The sequence below is a fragment of the Ovis canadensis genome, chromosome 21 (assembly GCF_042477335.2).
Source record: "Ovis canadensis isolate MfBH-ARS-UI-01 breed Bighorn chromosome 21, ARS-UI_OviCan_v2, whole genome shotgun sequence".
Classification (NCBI taxonomy): Eukaryota; Metazoa; Chordata; class Mammalia; order Artiodactyla; family Bovidae; genus Ovis; species Ovis canadensis.
Genome location: NC_091265.1, coordinates 66,215,126 through 66,231,243, shown reverse-complemented (window position 1 = coordinate 66,231,243; position 16,118 = coordinate 66,215,126). Strand labels below are relative to the sequence as shown.

The window sequence follows — 16,118 nt, the reverse complement described above, 5'->3', positions numbered from 1 at the left end:
AAACAAAACTGGAGAAGTCGAGAAGCAGGCAAATTACCCACAATCCCACGCTCCAGAGTGTCGCGCGCGTGCGTGCGTGCGTGCGTGTGTGTGTGTGTGTGTGCGCGCGCGCTGGGCCTTCCTTGCTGCCCGCGGGCTTTCTCTAGCTGCGCTGAGCAGCGGCTGCACTCGGCCCGAGGTGCGCAGGCCCCTGGCGCGGTGGCTTCTCCTGCCGTCGAGCACGGGCGCTGGCATCACAGGCTCAGTAGCTGCGGTGCGTGGGTTGGTTGCCCGGCGGCGCGCGGCATCTTCCTGGACCAGGGATCGACCGGTGTCCCCTGCATTGGCGGGGTCCTCACCGCTGGGCCTCCAGGGAAGCCCTAGAGCGTCATATTTCGGTTGATCCCATGTGATTTTTTGTAAACAGGCATGTCCCGTGGTTCCTCATTCTCCAAGGTCACCCATGCTTTTCAGTCCTCAGAAGAGACTCTCTTTACGGGTCGAACAGGAGGAACCCCGGCCCTTTTCCTGGTGGCCGTGGCCGCCCCTTTCCAGACCCAGGTCTAGCCTTGAGTCCCTGGGCGCCTTGTGTTCAGTGAATCTGGCTGGTGGCTCCTCGATCTCCCTCTGACCCGCTCTTGCAGACTTCTCCCAGCTCCTCTTCCCTGCCCCCTGACTGCCGTATGCTCGCCCCAGAGAGACTTCCGGGTGACTGGACTCTCCCTTCCCTACACGGCTTCCAGTGGATTTCCTAGGACCACTAGTGGAGGAAGACGCCCTGTGGCCTGGTCTGTGCCAGGCTCAGCATCCTGAGTGACGTTTGCTGAATCACAGCCCGGGTCAGGGGGCTGGCCCCATAGGTGGTGGAGGGGCAGCCAGTTGTGGGCAGAGCTTGCAGGGTCTAACTAGGCTGTTAGACCTCTGTTTGTAGGAAAGAAGAGATGGATTTAGGATTCAGGAACAGTGGTTGGCAGGTTGTCTGGGTGGTCAGAGTTTGGAAAGGGCATGGCTGGAAGCTCAGTGGCAGCTTACTTCCAAAAACCAGTTGCAGAAGCCCAGAAGGGGAGACCTGGCTTAGCAGAGGCAAGTAGAGAAAATACCTGATTGTCTGAGTTCAGCTGGGGCCTAGATGACACAGCCTGCGATGCTGCTGGCCACACGCACTGGTCTTGTCAGGTCTCCCCAGGACGGTCAGAAAGGGAAGAGGAACTAAAGAGACTCTTGATGAGGGTGAAAGAAGAGAGTGAAAAAGCTGGCTTAAAACTCAACATTAAAAAGACCAAGATCATGGCATCCAGTCCCATCACTTCATGGCAAATAGAATGGGAGAAAATGGACAGATTTTATTTTGGGGGCTCCAAAATCACTGCCGATGGTGACTGCAGCCATGAGATTAAAAGACTCTTGCTCCTTGTAAGAAAAGCTATGACAAACCTAGACGATGTACTCAAAAGTGGGGACATCATTTTGCCGACGAAGCTCCATATGGTCAAGTTATGGTTTTTCCAGCAGTCATGTAGAAGTGTCACAGTTGGACCATAAGGAAGGCTGAGCACTGAAGAATTGGTGCTTTCAAACTGTGGTGTTGGAGAATGCCGGGGGCCAGCGTGAGGAATTCCGCCCATGGCAAAGGTCATGAGGAAGGAGGCTTGGCATACGCAAAGGCGTGATCAAGCCTCAGGAAACCCCCTGTTCCCGAGCATCTAACCCCAAAACCAGAGTCTGTTTTATGCTCTCACCTACACCTCTGACTTTACGGGGGGCTCTCCCCCATAACCGTTTCTCTCGGAGAAGGGGTAAACGTGCAGCTCCAAGGCGATAAAAATTCTTGGGCGTGACAAGAGTGTTTCAGCTTAGGACTCCTCTGAAGGTTATCTAGCCCGCCTGTATAGGTTCGTCCGGCCACATGTGATTGTCTACAGCCTCCTAACCTGAGAGGCATGAGATGTTTTAGACTTACTAAAGGCAAATTCTTTTGGGGAGTTAGAAATTATTAGTATAATTGGTTAGGAATTATATTGGTGAAGGGTCTCTTCATTTGTTGTGTCAATAATTGCTGCTAATTCCCTGCTCTGGGTGGGACAAGGATGTCTCAGGTCAAACCTCTCTGCTGACAGACTAGCTTGTGTGACAGGATTATCCTTACTGCCGCCACTAGGCACATGATTGTTTACTACCTCTCAACCATAAACAGCACAGAGAGTTTTGGAGTATTTTGAGAGTCTTAATTAGCATAGGACTTTTTCTTCTGTTTGAGTCAATAATTGCCGCCAGGCCTCTATATCCTTAGGCACCTGGGAATATATTAATCAATGTATTTGGAATATAGCAAAGGAAATATGGTAGTTTTTGATGTTAGCAATACTAGACTTTTTGAGTTAATGGATTTTCTCTTTTGTAATAGATCACTGTACTTTGTTATATATCACTGTGTCCTTGCTATGTAAAAATGTAGCTTTATCATATCTTAAGACTAAATAGATCTTAAGGGGAGCATTGGTGAAAGGATTTTCATTTGTTGGGCTGATGTTTGCTGCTAAATCTCCATGTTCCCTACACTTATAATGAATATAACTAACATATAGGAGAAATAAGTATTAACCTTTAAGCATATAGGAGAAATAAGTATTAACCTTTAAGACTAATTCTGTTAACCTTGGGTTAAATAAATTCCTTTCTTGACTGTAACTCACGACACCCTCACCCTATAGGAATGTAACTTTATTTGGAGGGTGGTGCCTGGTTTAAGAAAAAACACCCTTGGAAGAAATAAGTTTTTTGGTTATCAGAAAGAAAGGATCATAAAATGTCAGCAGGTCTCACTCATGGCCAGAAGATGATGTAATATTCCTAAGACCTTTTTTTTATACATTTATGTGAAGCACCTGATTTTGATAAAGGTCAGGACTGCTGACCCCAGCACGACTCTGTATTCATCCCTATGTGTAACAAAAGGTATATAAGCAAACCCAAAAATAAAGAAATCGGATCAGTTTCCGGAAAGACTGATTCCCCCATGTCGCTTCTTTCTTACTCCCGTTTTTCTGGCTGAATTCCCATCTGGAGCATGGATGCTATTCCACGTAATCCAAGTTATTCAGCCTCTTTTTCTCCACTAATCTTCCTACTACACTATCCATTTCTAATCTCTCTATATCTGTGATTAAATATGTATTTTTCCAAAGACGCCGACTCCGTCCCCCCACCTTCGAATCACCCTGGATCCACCGGGGCTGGACCCCGGCAGGAGAAGACTCTTGAAAGCCCCTTGGACTGCAAGGAGATCCAACCATACAATCCTAAAGGAAATCAGTCCTGAATATTCATTGGAAGGACTGATACTGAAACGGAAGCTCCAACTCAGTGGAAAAGACCCTGATGCTGGGAAAGATTGAAGATGAAAGGAGAAGGGGGCAGCAGACGACGAGACGGTTGGATGGCATCACTGACCTGGTGGACGTGAGTGTGAGCAAACTCCAGGAAATAGTGGAGGACAGGGGAACCTGGTGTGCCGCAGCGCATGGGGTTGCAAAGAGTCAGACACGGCTCGGCGAGTGCACAGCAGCAGCAGGACGGTCAGGGTGTCCCACCTGCCCCGGAGCTGGACCCCAGGAGCTCAGGGCCGGGTCTCGACCAGCTCTGCAGGCAAGCTTGGGAGCCCAAGCTCCGTTTACCCCCACACCCCCTGCTGTGCCCTTCATCTGCACACCCTACCCCCAGCGCCCCCAGCCTGGGAGACGGTCCTGTCCCCAGTGGAGAGTCTGGTACAGAAAGCAAAGGCCAGAACAGGCAGACACGACTGAAGAGTTTGGAGATAAAGGCTTCGGCCCCGGTGCGCACCCCCGGCCCCAGGCTGCGCGGGCTTCTCTCTGTGGCTGGACCGGGCCGCTTTCCGGCGCCGACGAGGAGGCAGCTGGACACCGGTGGCTCTCTGAGCAGCACCCCGCGTCTGCAGTATTTCAGCTTAGCGCTTGCCGGTCTCGTCTGTGGGACCCGAGGCCCCGGCGAAAACACGGGCAGAGCAGCTGGCAGCAGCCACCGGGGCGTGACTGGGCGCACACTTGGGGGGTCCCCAGCCGGGCCTCAGGAGCCTTCCAGGTGCACGGCTGGCTATGATGGGCTCCGAACTCTGAGTCCCCGCCGTTCAGAAGGCGTCTCTCTCGTCCTCTGATGTGCATGTGAACACACGTGCGCGCGCGCACGCACACACACGCGCACACACGCACACACACACACACACACACACACACCTCTTTCTGAGCTTGAAGAGCAGACGTGTTTGCGCAGCAGCCTCGCTCCCTTCTCTGCAGAAGGGCTGGTCGTCTCCAGGATTCAGGCGCGTGGGTAGCGTGGGATTTCCCCGTCCGCTTTTTTTTTTTTTAAAGACTTGAAACTATAAATCCCTTTCAAGCAAATGCGAAACCACTTACAGCAGCTCCAGCGCCACCCTGTGGAGCTTACGCGGAACCACACCGAAGACCAGAGGCAGGTCGCTTTCGCTTCTCTGGTGCTGCGACACGCCTCTTCACCGCTCGGCTTCCCGCCGCGGATCCAAACGGTCATGGTGTTTAGAATTCTTACCCCCAAGTTACGTGATTGCAGCCATGAAATTAAAAGACGCTTACTCCTTGGAAGGAAAGTTATGACCAACCTGGATAGCATATTCAAAAGCAGAGACATTACTTTGCCAACAAAAGTCCGTCTAGTCAAGGCTATGATTTTTCCTGTGGTCATGTATGGATGTGAGAGCTGGACTGTGAAGAAAGCTGAGGGCCGAAGAACTGATGCTTTTGAACTGTGGTGTTGGAGAAGACTCTTGAGAGTCCCTTGGACTGCAAGGAGATCCAACGAGGCCATTCTGAAGGAGATCAGCCCTGGGATTTCTTTGGAAGGAATGATGCTAAAGCTGAAACTCCAGTACTTTGGCCACCTCATGCGAAGGGTTGACTCATTGGAAAAGACTCTGATGCTGGGAGGGATTGGGGGCAGGAGGAGAAGGGGAAGACAGAGGATGAGATGGCAGGATGGCATCACTGACTTGATGGACGTGAGTTTGAGTGAACTGTGGGAGTTGGTGATGGACAGGGAGGCCTGGCGTGCTGCGGTTCATGGGGTCGCAAAGAGTCAGACACGACTGAGCGACTGAACTGAACTGAAGTTACTGAGGAATGGGGCTGGCCCCCGACCCCTCTGCAGCCAGCCTCAAACCTTCACATCCGCCCCTCCTCTGGCGTCCCTGTGGCCCCGGTGACTGCTGGCCTCCGCCCCCTCCCGAACCCGATCAGGGTTGCCCCCCTCCCTGCCACAATCAAGCTGCCTCGGGCAGGTGGGTGCCCAGTTCTCTCCTGAGCCCCAGTTTCTCGCACAGTGCATGCTGTGGGCGCTGAGCACTCTGGGTTGCCCGGGGCAGTGGGTTGCTGAATGCTCTGCTGGGATTCAGGAAATCCAAAGGAGACAGAGAGAAGAGGGATGTTGAAATGGTAAATTACCAGAAACAGTAAGAAAAGAATCATGATAAGACCAGGACGTGTGCGGGGAAGGGATACGTTTATTGAAAGGAATTGCAAGGATTCTCAGAATCTGTAGCCGATTCTCAGAGAATTAAGCCGGTGAGTTCAGGGGAGACATCTGAGGGCTGCGGTCGAGGCTTTTCACTGGAAGCTGATGGGAGGTCAGGGGTCAGACCCTCTCAAGGGTGAGCTGGGTGTGCTCTTTCTACTATAAACACCCCCGGTCCCACATTCCCGACACAGCAGCCCAGGGCTGGGATTCAGGGCTTTGAGGTCGGGTATTGATCTCCATCCAAGGCATCTGCTACATATGGGGTGTGTGTTGAAGAATCAGATCTTGCGCTGGCAGCAAACGGGGACACAGCAGCTGGACTGGGAGCAGCAGGGTCTGCAGCAGCTGGACTGGGAGCAGCCACAGGAGCCGCAGCCCGCTTTGCCACAGCTGGAGCAGGAGCAGGCTGGCACACAGCAGCACACGGGCACACAGCAGCTGGAGCCGCAGCCTCCACATGAGGCGCAGCCCCCCTTAGACCCCCCACAGGAGCCGCAGCCCCCCTTGGAGCCCCCACAGCTGGAGCCACAGCCCCCTTTGCCACAGCTAGAGCAGGAGCAGGAGGGCACACAGCAGCAGACGGGCACGCAGCAGCTGGAGCTGCAGCCAGAGCCACAGCCTCCACAGGAGCCGCAGCCCCCCTTGGAGCCCCCACAGGAGCTGCAGCCCCCCTTGGAGCCCCCACAGCTGGAGCCACAGCCCCCTTTGCCGCAGCTGGAGCAGGAGCAGGCTGGCACACAGCAGCACACGGGCTTGCAGCAGCAGACAGGCACACAGCAGCTGGAGCCGCAGCCCCCACAGCTGGAGCCACAGCCCCCGGAACAGTCAGAGCAGCCCATGGTTCTGGTGGGTTGAGGGTGGAGTAGGTCAGAGGAGCAGGTGGAGAGAGAGAAGGTGCTCAGGTGTGGGGCCTCCTGGGCCAGGAGCCTCTATATACCTGCCGGGGTCAGGTGAGATGCTGGGCACGTGGTCCCTTCCTGGTTCCTGTTCACACCACTTTCCAGCAGAAAAATTCTGAGTGTTTAAAACAGATTTAGTCATGAACACATTGTGGTGTTTATAAGAAACCCTCCTGCTGTGTCTTGCGTGTTCCCAGCACATGGCTCCATCACCTGATGGGCTTGTGTTCCTTGTTTGCAAGAGACAGAGGTTGAGCCTCAGGGCCATACTGGGCATCACCCTGGCACGACGCCTGACCACCTCTGTACTGTGAAGTCTTGACGGTGCTGATAGGGCTCACAAGAGGCGGCCTCAGGGCGTGGAGAGAGCGCCAGGCAGAAGGCCACTGCAGGCTGCGGTGGGGAAGATCCTTCCTGTTAATCTGAGGGATTCAGAGCACCTGTCACCTGCAATCCTCGCCACACGGTCCGAAGTCCTGCCTGAGTTGGGTTGTTTCACTTTTCCATGGACTTGAGTCCCAGGCCTGGCCGTGCTGACCGTGCCTCAAGGGATCTCCTATATCCAGCCAGCCAGCCACGGTTCAACCAACTGGGGATTGAAAATATTCCGGAAAAAGTCCAGACGTTTCCAAAAAGCAAAACTTGGATTTGCCCTGCTGGCAACAGTGTACATAGCATTTACGTTGCGTGTACAGCTATTTACGAGGCATTGACTCTGCATTAGGTATCACAGGCGTGTAGACACAAGTTGGAGTGCAGCGGAGGGCGTGCACGGTCAGATGATAACACTGTGCCGCTTGACGGGCTCCCCTGGGGGCTCAGAAAAGCCTCCACCTGCCAGTGCGGGAGATGTGGGTTACATCCCTGGGTCGGGAACATCCCCCGGAGGAAGAAACTGGAACCCGCTTCAGTATTCTCCCCCGGGGAAATCCCATGGAAAGAGGAGCCTGGCGGGCTAGAGTCCACAGGGCCGCAAAGAGCCGGACACGCCTTAGTCACTAGAGAACCACAGAAGAGCGCGGTTTTATGCAGGAGACTTAGGCGTCCTTGGAATCCGGCGCCCACGGGGTCCTGGAACCCGCTTTCTGCCGCTGCGAGCGATGCCTGCCGCCTTCCTGCTTCACTTGCGGACCGGCGGCTCGGTTTCCCTTTGGTGATCAGGGCTGGTCGCTGCAGCCAGCACAAAGCCTCTGTTGTGGGCGCTGCGCCGGAGCGAGCGGACGTGGCCAGTGGCCGCCCCGCCCCAGCCCCGTGGCCGACCGCCGGGCCCCTGGCGGCGCACCCGTCCCTCTGGAGCGAAGGCCGTGCGCCCGCAGGGCCTGAGGTTGCCGGCGCTTCAGCGGGTGCGGCGGGCCGCGCCGGCCCTGGCCTCCCCCGTCCTCCATGTGGTCTCGCCGCGGTTCACTGCTCTCCCAGCGGCTTCTCTTGGCCCTTCCTCCACGGCCGCCCTCACTCGATGGGGCAGCGACCCGGGTGGGGACCGTGTGTGCTCCCTGGGGGTTTCCGGTTGCTTGAGGCTTTGTCTGTTTTTTATTACCCTTATCTATTTATTTTTGCTGCGCTGGCTTGTCCTTGCTGGTGTGCAAGGGGCTATTGATATTTATATTTTGATATTGATTTTATTATATTTATTATATTATATATAATTAAATAAAAATATATTCAATATATTTAATTTTATTTAAATATACAATTCAATAAATACTTATATAAACATAATTATATATAATATATTTATTGGGCTACTGATATTTATATTTGATATATTGATATATGAATATATAATTGTATATAATACATTTATTGGCCCATTGATATTTATATTTTGACATTGGTATATTTTTATTATATTTATTATAATATAATAAGTAATATATTTATAAAATATATACTATATATAATAATAATAAAATATAAATATATTATATAATCAATAATTAAATAATAAATATATTCCTGCCTCTTGAGAAACCTATATGCCGGTCAGGAAGCAACAGTTAGAACTGGACATAGAACAACAAACTGGTTCCAAATAGGAAAAGGAGTACATCAAGGCTGTATATTGTCACCCTGCTTATTTAACTTCTATGCAGAGTACATCATGAGAAGATGGGCTGGAGGAAGCACAAGCTGGAATCAAGATTGCCGGGAGAGATATCAATAACCTCAGATATGCAGATGACACCACCCTTACAGCAGAAAGTGAAGAGGAGCTAAAAAGCCTCTTGATGAAAGTGAAAGAGGAGAGCGAAAAAGTTGGCTTAAAGCTCAACATTCAGAAAATGAAGATCATGGCATCTGGTCCCATTACTTCATGGGAAATAGATGGGGAAACAGTGGAAACAGTGTCAGACTTTATTTTTTTGGGCTCCAAAACCACTGCAGATGGTGACTGCAGCCATGAAATTAAAAGACGCTTACTCCTTGGATGAAAAGTTATGATCAACCTAGATAGCATACTGAAAAGCAGAGACATTACTTTGCCAACAAAGGTCATTATAATATGTAATATATTAATTAATTACAATATATTCATATATTTATATCTGGGCTGTTGACATTTGTATCCTATAAGCAGCATCTTCTCCGGTGTGCGGGGGTTATTGGCTGTTGCAGTGGCTGGGCTTCTCCCTGCCGTGGCCCCTTGCTGTGGAGCCGGCTCCAGGCGCACGGTCTTCGGGGAGTCGTGGCTCCCAGGCTCCAAAGCCCAGGCTCCAAAGCTCAGGCTCAGCAGTTGTGACGCACGGGCTTGCTTGCTCCTTGGCACGTGGAATCTTCCTGGACCAGGGATCAAACCTGTGTCCCGTCTTTGGCAGGCGGATTCTTCCTGACTGCTACACCAGGGAACTCATTGAGGTATTGAAATCAATATTCAATTTGTTAGCATTACAGCTTAAAAAATCTTACATTTTAAAACTTTATAAGGATAACTTATAAACATAGAGAATAAATATAATATTTATAGCTATTGACATTTATATTTTATAAAATAGATATAATTTAATAATTATATAAAATTTAATCCAGTATATATTTATAAATATATACTGTATAATATATATATTCAAAATATAACTTCAAAAATGTAGAGGTACTAAATCTGACAATCACTGTCAGAAGGACCTATGGTTAATGTTTCATTAACTCAAGCTGGAATGGTCCAAACTTTCTTAAGCTAAACATGCCATCAATTTTTAAATTCAGCCACATTCCCTTTCCCATTTTAACCACAGGCACACATTGGTTATCGCTGGTTTCACCTCTTTTGTGATTACCTCACTGTTCTTGGGTATTCTGTTCCATTTTTTTCAGGCTTGCTCCTCCTTTTCTGTTTGGAGAGTTTTTATTCTTTTTAGAAAATTATTGCTACCATTTGGCTGTGCTGGTCTTCATGTGGCACACGGCCCTCTCTCTGGTTGTGGCGTGCAGGCTCAGTAGTCGCCACGTGCAGGCTTAGCTGCGTGGCACGTGGGATCTTAGTTCTCGGACCAGGGATGGAACCCACGTCCCCTGCATTGGAGGGTGGGCCCTCAACCACCGGGCTGCGAGGGAAGTCGCTTCTGCTGCGTCTTTGTTTCACGCTCCCTGGCTCTTCGCTCTGGGTGGAAGGTCTGCTGAGAGCTGTGATCGGTCCTGATGTCCAGCCTTCTGATGGAGGCTCCTGAGGAGGCTCAGCCTCCTGGTGAGCCCGTCCGAGGTGTTCTTCGTGTCTTCACGCGGCTTTGATTTCTAGCATTTCTTTGATTCTCTCCTGGGATTCCCCCCCACCACCACCCCGCTGCCCCCATAACCCATTAGCACTTGGGTGTCGTCTTAGGGCCTGTAACACACGCAGTGATCTCCTAGCCTGAGAATTCCAACCTCCCTGCCGTGTCTAAGTCTGGCTCTGATGCTGGGCGCTCTTGCCTCTGAGGACGCCCTGTGATTTCTTGTTCAAGTGGGACACGATGTATCCGTGGGTGATGGGAACTGCGGCAAGCAGGCCTCTGGGAGGTGCAGGCTAGGCGTGTGGGGGGCGGTGTCTGCTTCCTGGGCCTGGTGACCGATCTAGTGCTTCTCAGCCCCTCCTCGCCCGCTGCAGCGTCAGGAGAGCTGCCGGGGCTGGCGCTGGGGGCTTCCCTCCCCGGAGGTCACGAGCGCTGAGGAAACCCCCACCGGCTGGGCTGGTAAAGTAATTTATCGTGAGGGCAGACCTTTTTTTAATCTTTCTTTTTTATTTTTTAAATTATGAAAATGCGATAACACATTTCCAAGAGACTTGGAAAACACAGAGCAAAGCTACTTGCGCTTCCGCTATGTATTACAACTGTTTGTTTCAAGTAGAAAATTAAGGCTTTTAGTTGGAGTTTCCGTATCAAACTCTCAGAAATTAATAGGATGAATGTACAGAGAAGTAGAAGTATATAGCAGACCTGGGGAGTATTATGTGCCAGTTTCACATAATTAATATTTGTACAACTTTCACGTAACAGTAGGGTACAAATTCTATCCAAGTCCCCTTAGAGCATAAGCTCGGGGACACTGGAACATACCCAGGGACATAAAGCAAGGCACAGAAATTTCAGATCTAAAGGTTCTGAAATCGTAGAGTCTGCTCTTATTACTGTGGAATTACATTAGAGGTCAGTATCAAAAGATTTTTAAAAATAACCCCTATATTTTCAAGTGCAATGTGGCATTCACCAAGAGAGAGCTATGACTCAGCAGCGAAAGAAGGCAGATCGTGTTAAGAGTGCTCTGCGGATTTCAGAATGCCCCCTTGCCCCTGCCCCTGTGAAAAGCACGAAGGGGTTTTTCTTGTCTCCGCTGTGAGAACCTAGTCGGGTTCCTGGAGGTAAAACTCATCAGAGTGTGGGGACCCCATTTGACTCGGTCTCCCTGGGGTGTTAATTCGCGGACTTGTCTGCACTGAGCCTCCAGCAGTTTGCGGGCTGGGCGCGGGTTCCCGCAGATGTTTCTGCTTCTCTGATTCTCTGTATCTGCCTGCCTGTCTTTCTCCAATTTTGGGGGGCCACACTGTGCCCTGTGACCTCAGGTCTTTGATGGATCTGAGAAGAAGTGTTGATCTTCAGTTTGTTCAGCATTTTTCCTTGTTGTGTGCCTGGGAATGGCCATGTCCAAGCTCCCTGCATGCTAGACTGGAATGATTTAGACCCTCAAAACTCTTAGCAAGCACTAACACGTAACCTCCTTTAGTACATAGTGTTCATTGACCAGATACACAAAACCTTTGATGTAATGAATATCAAGTGCTCCTAAACACTTCAGTACTGTCTTTAGATTTAGTTGGGATCGTTTGTAACATTTATCTTGAAATGATTCTAAAATCAAGGGCTAAAATATACACATACTCAGTGGAAATCACATGGTGATTTGGAAAGATTCTTTAAATTGGGAAGTGCTTAAACACATACAGAGGGTGAGGTAGCATCACCAGCTCCATGGCCATGAGTCTGAGCAAACCCCGAGAGATGGTGAGGGACAGGGAAGCCTGGCGTGCTGCAGTCCACGGGGTTGCCGAGTCGGACACGGCTGAGCGACCGACGACAGCAAAGCATATTACGTGAAATGTAAAATTGAGATACCACTCGTGTGCCATCAAATTTGCCCTTTAGAGTGTGTAATTCAGTGACTTTTCAGGAGATGAAGTCACACGACCATCACTACCACTTAATTCCAGGACAGTTTCATCGTCTCAGAAAGAAATTCCATGTACGTTTAATGGGGAGGCTCCATCTCCCTCCTTCAAACCAGCCCATGGTAAACACCCATCTGCCCTTTGCCCCTGTGGACTCACCTGCTCTGGACACCGCAGATGGATGTGGTCGTATGATATGGGGGCTCTCACTGAGCACGATGCTCTCAGAGCTCATCTCTCTTGCACCCTGTGTCAGAACTTCATTCCTGTCTAGGGGCAAATGATACACCATTGTGTGTGGGGACCGCATTTTGCTAACCCGTTCACCAGGTGATGGACATGTGCTTATTTCCATTTTTTGGACATTATGGATGATGCTACTATGAGCATTACTGCACACATTTCTGTGTGATGTGCATTCTGCTCTCTTGGGCGTATACCTAGCAATGGACTTTCTGGAGCATGTGGCCATTCTATATTTAACATCTGGTGAACCGCCAAGCTGTTTTCTGGAGCAGTCGCATCATTCTCTGTTTCAGTCAGCAATGCGCAGGGGTTCAGTTTCTCCGGTGCTCACCAACACGTGTCACTGTTTGTGTTTCCGATGATATCCACCCTAAGGGTATGAGGAGACATCTCACTGTGGTTTTGACTTGTGTCTTCCTGATGACTAATGATGTTGAGCCTCTTTTCATGTGCTTATTAGCCATCTGTATATCTTCTTTGGAGAAACATCTATTCAGACCCTTTGCTAAGTTTTTAATTGGGTTATCTATCTCCAGTTTTGGGGGGGGGTAAGAGTTCTTTCTATATTCTGAATATAAGGCAGTTGTCAAATATCTGATTGGCAAATATTTTATCTCTGCATTGTCTTTTCACTTTTTGACTTGTGGCGTTTGAAGCTCAGAATCTTTTATTTTGATGCAGTCTGATTTATATAATTTTTCTTTTTTTTGCTTATGCTTCTGCCGTCAAAATCTTCCCTCATAGCTCAGTTGGTGAAGAATCCGCCTGCAGTGCAGGAGACCCGGGTTCGATCCCTGGGTTGGGAAGACCCCCTGGAGACGGGAAAGGCTGCCACTCCAGGATTCTGGCCTGGAGAATCCCACGGACTATGCAGTCCACGGAGTCGCAAAGAGCGGGACACGACCGAGCGACCTTCACTTTCACTCTGCTGTCATGTCTAATATTCGTTGTCTAGTGTCTGTAAGATCACAAAGACTTGCTCTATCTTCTCTTCTAAGAGTTTTATAGTTTCCGGTTCTGGCTTTTATGACTAGCTCGTGGATCCATTTCGAGGCTGTTCTTTTTGGTGCATATGGTGAGATAAAGGCTCCGCTGTATTCTTTTGCGTGTGGTCGCTGCTGGTCTCAGCACTGTTCATCGAGAAGACTGCGCTGAATGGTTGTGGCACCGTTGTTGAAAATCAGCTGCCCACAACTTGAAGGATCTGTCTCTAGACTGGGTTCTGTCCCTCTGATCTGTGCCTACCCTTGTGCAGTCCCACGCAGCTTTATCACTGCAGCGTTTGGTGCATAATCTATTTACCATGTTTTCGCTGGGCTGCGTCTCTGGCCGGCACTTGGCCCGTCTCCAGGCGCAGCAGCTGCTTGCGGTGCGCGGGCTCCTCTTGGCGGCGGCCTCTCGTTGCAGTACAGACTCGAGGCGCGTGGGCTTCAGCAGTTGTAGCAGGCGGGCTCAGTACTTGTGGTGCCCGGGCTTAGTCGTTCTGAGGCATGCGGGGTCTCCCAGCACCAGGGGTCGGAGCCGTGCTTCCTGCGTTGGCAGGGGGATTCTCATCCACTGTCCACCAGAGAAGTCCTGCTGCAACTCTGTAATGCATTGGAAGCTGGGAACCGTGAGTCCTCCTCCAACTTAGATTTTCTGTTTCAAGATTGTTTGACTGTCTGCAGATCCTTGAACTTCCATATGCATTTTAGGGTCAGCTTGTCGCTTTCTGCAGAAAGCAACTTGGGATTTTGAAAGGGAGTATGTTAAATCTGCAGAGTTTCGGAATACTGTCACTTTAACAATAGTATGTTTCCTAATACAGGACCATTGGGCATCTCTCCATTAATCTTGGCTTTCCTTAGCTCCTTTCAGTGGCGTTTTGCAGTTTCGCACTTCAGTTGTTAAGTTTATTAAGTTATTTTGTTCTCTTCCATGATATTGTCTTCTTAATTTACATTTTGATGGCTCATTGCTGGCATATAGAAATATAGCTGATTTTTGTATATTTGATCTTGTATCCTGCAGCCTGCTGAGTGCGTTTCTTAGCTCTAATAATTGTGTGTGTGTGTGTGTGCGTGTGTGTGTAGCCCTTAGGACTTTCCGCACACTAGACACTGTCTTCTGTGAATAGAGGCAGTGTTGCCTTTCCCTTCCCAGCGTGGGTGCCCGCCATCCCTAAACTGTTACTGTCATTTCGCTTTTGGCAGCGGGGGCCTTGCGCTGCGGGCGGGCTCTCTCGAGGTGCAGTGCGCGGGCTCCTCGCCGCGGCGGCCTCTCTTGCGGAGCGCAGGCTCCTGTAGTCATGGTGCTCGGGCTTAGCTGCTCCGAGGCACGTGGGATCTTCCCAGACCAGGGATCGAACCCGCGTCTCCTGCATTGACCGCTGGGTTCTCCACCTCTGAGCCACCAGGGAAGCTCATGGGTGCTGCCTCCCGTTCCGGCTAGGACGTCAGAGTGATGCTGAGCAGACCTGGGGTGCGTGGATGCCCGTCGCTTGCTCCTGATCTTGTGGGAGGGTCCGGGCTCTCACAGCAGGCGTGGTGTCAGCTGGGGGTTCTCCGCAGGTGACCTCCATCGGGTCCCCTTCTGTTCCTCCCCCAGCCCCACCCCTACTGAGATCCAAGACTGGTTGGTTCTCACTGACTCTGAGTTCAGCGGTGGGGAGAGAGCTCCTTGCTCCCTGCTGAGCCAGGCCAGCACTGGTCACCGAAACAGGACCATCTATATCTTTGCAACTTCTCAGGAGCTCAGCTCGTTTTAGTCACCTCTTTCTCTCCAGGCTTGACCCCTGCTCTGGGGCCTGGATGGCGCGCAGCCCACCCAATAGACCTTTTTCTGGGCATTGAGGGCAAATGCCTCCTCCTCCAAGCACATCCTCTCTGGGGAAGGAGCTGCCTCCCTGATGCCTGCAGGGAGAGCCTGAATCCTGAGCCCATTCACTCGGCGGGTGCCCCGCCTCTGCTAACGAGAGTCTTCTGCTTGCTTCCATCAGTTCTTGGCTCACTCACACACGCACTCAGTGGGTCCTCCATCCATCACTCCACCTAACGTCTGTGGAATGACTGCTGAGCCCGGCACTGGGGTGACAGCAGCGAAGGGCCCCGGGAGCCGTGATCGATTAGGCAGCAGGAGAGGGAAACACGATCGATTTTGCTAACAAGATAGGCTGGAAGGAAACCACAGTGAGACCAAGGTCTGTGGGTGGGGGATTTACGTTTTGGTGCATCCAGACCCGTTGTGGGCCTTAAGGCACTTGTAATCAGGTGGGTTATAGGAGACACACGTGTGGCAGTGATAAAGCTCCTGGCAGACAGAGGAAGGCAAAGGTTTGGTGCCTCGCATGGAATAATTAGAAATGGGAATTTCGGCCACCTCCCTGACCTGTGAACCATTTCAGGGCAAGTCTGGCTCAGGCATTAGGGTGTGTGGGTAGAAGGCGCAAAAGTGTCTGGGGCACGGTTCCCCCTCTCAGGGAATGTGTGTGGGCGAGCCTCATGCCTTTCCCTCAGGTGCTGGGGAGGAGTCTGGAGCCAGGAGACTCTAGCTGTCCATCACCTAGACAGGAACTGCTTGGGGATGGTCTAGGTCATGTCTACAGGCACTCGATGGGAAGCTCACATCCTTAGGAGCCACCTGAAGTCCTCAGTCAGAGCCTCAGATCTTGCGCTGGCAGCAAACAGGGACACAGCAGCTGGACTGGGAGCCTCCACACGAGCCGCAGCCCCCCTTAGACCCCCCGCAGGAGCCGCAGCCCCCTTTGCCACAGCTGGAGCAGGAGCAGGCTGGCACACGGCAGCACACGGGCACAC

The 16,118-nt window shown here is 51.0% G+C and overlaps 1 long non-coding RNA gene across 1 annotated transcript in view; it reads left to right on the top strand.

Annotated features, from left to right (window-relative positions):
* LOC138426861 (uncharacterized) overlaps nt 1–16,118 on the top strand; it is a 93,101-nt gene that overhangs the window by 61,619 nt on the left and 15,364 nt on the right. The gene's annotated exons all lie outside the window — the stretch shown is intronic.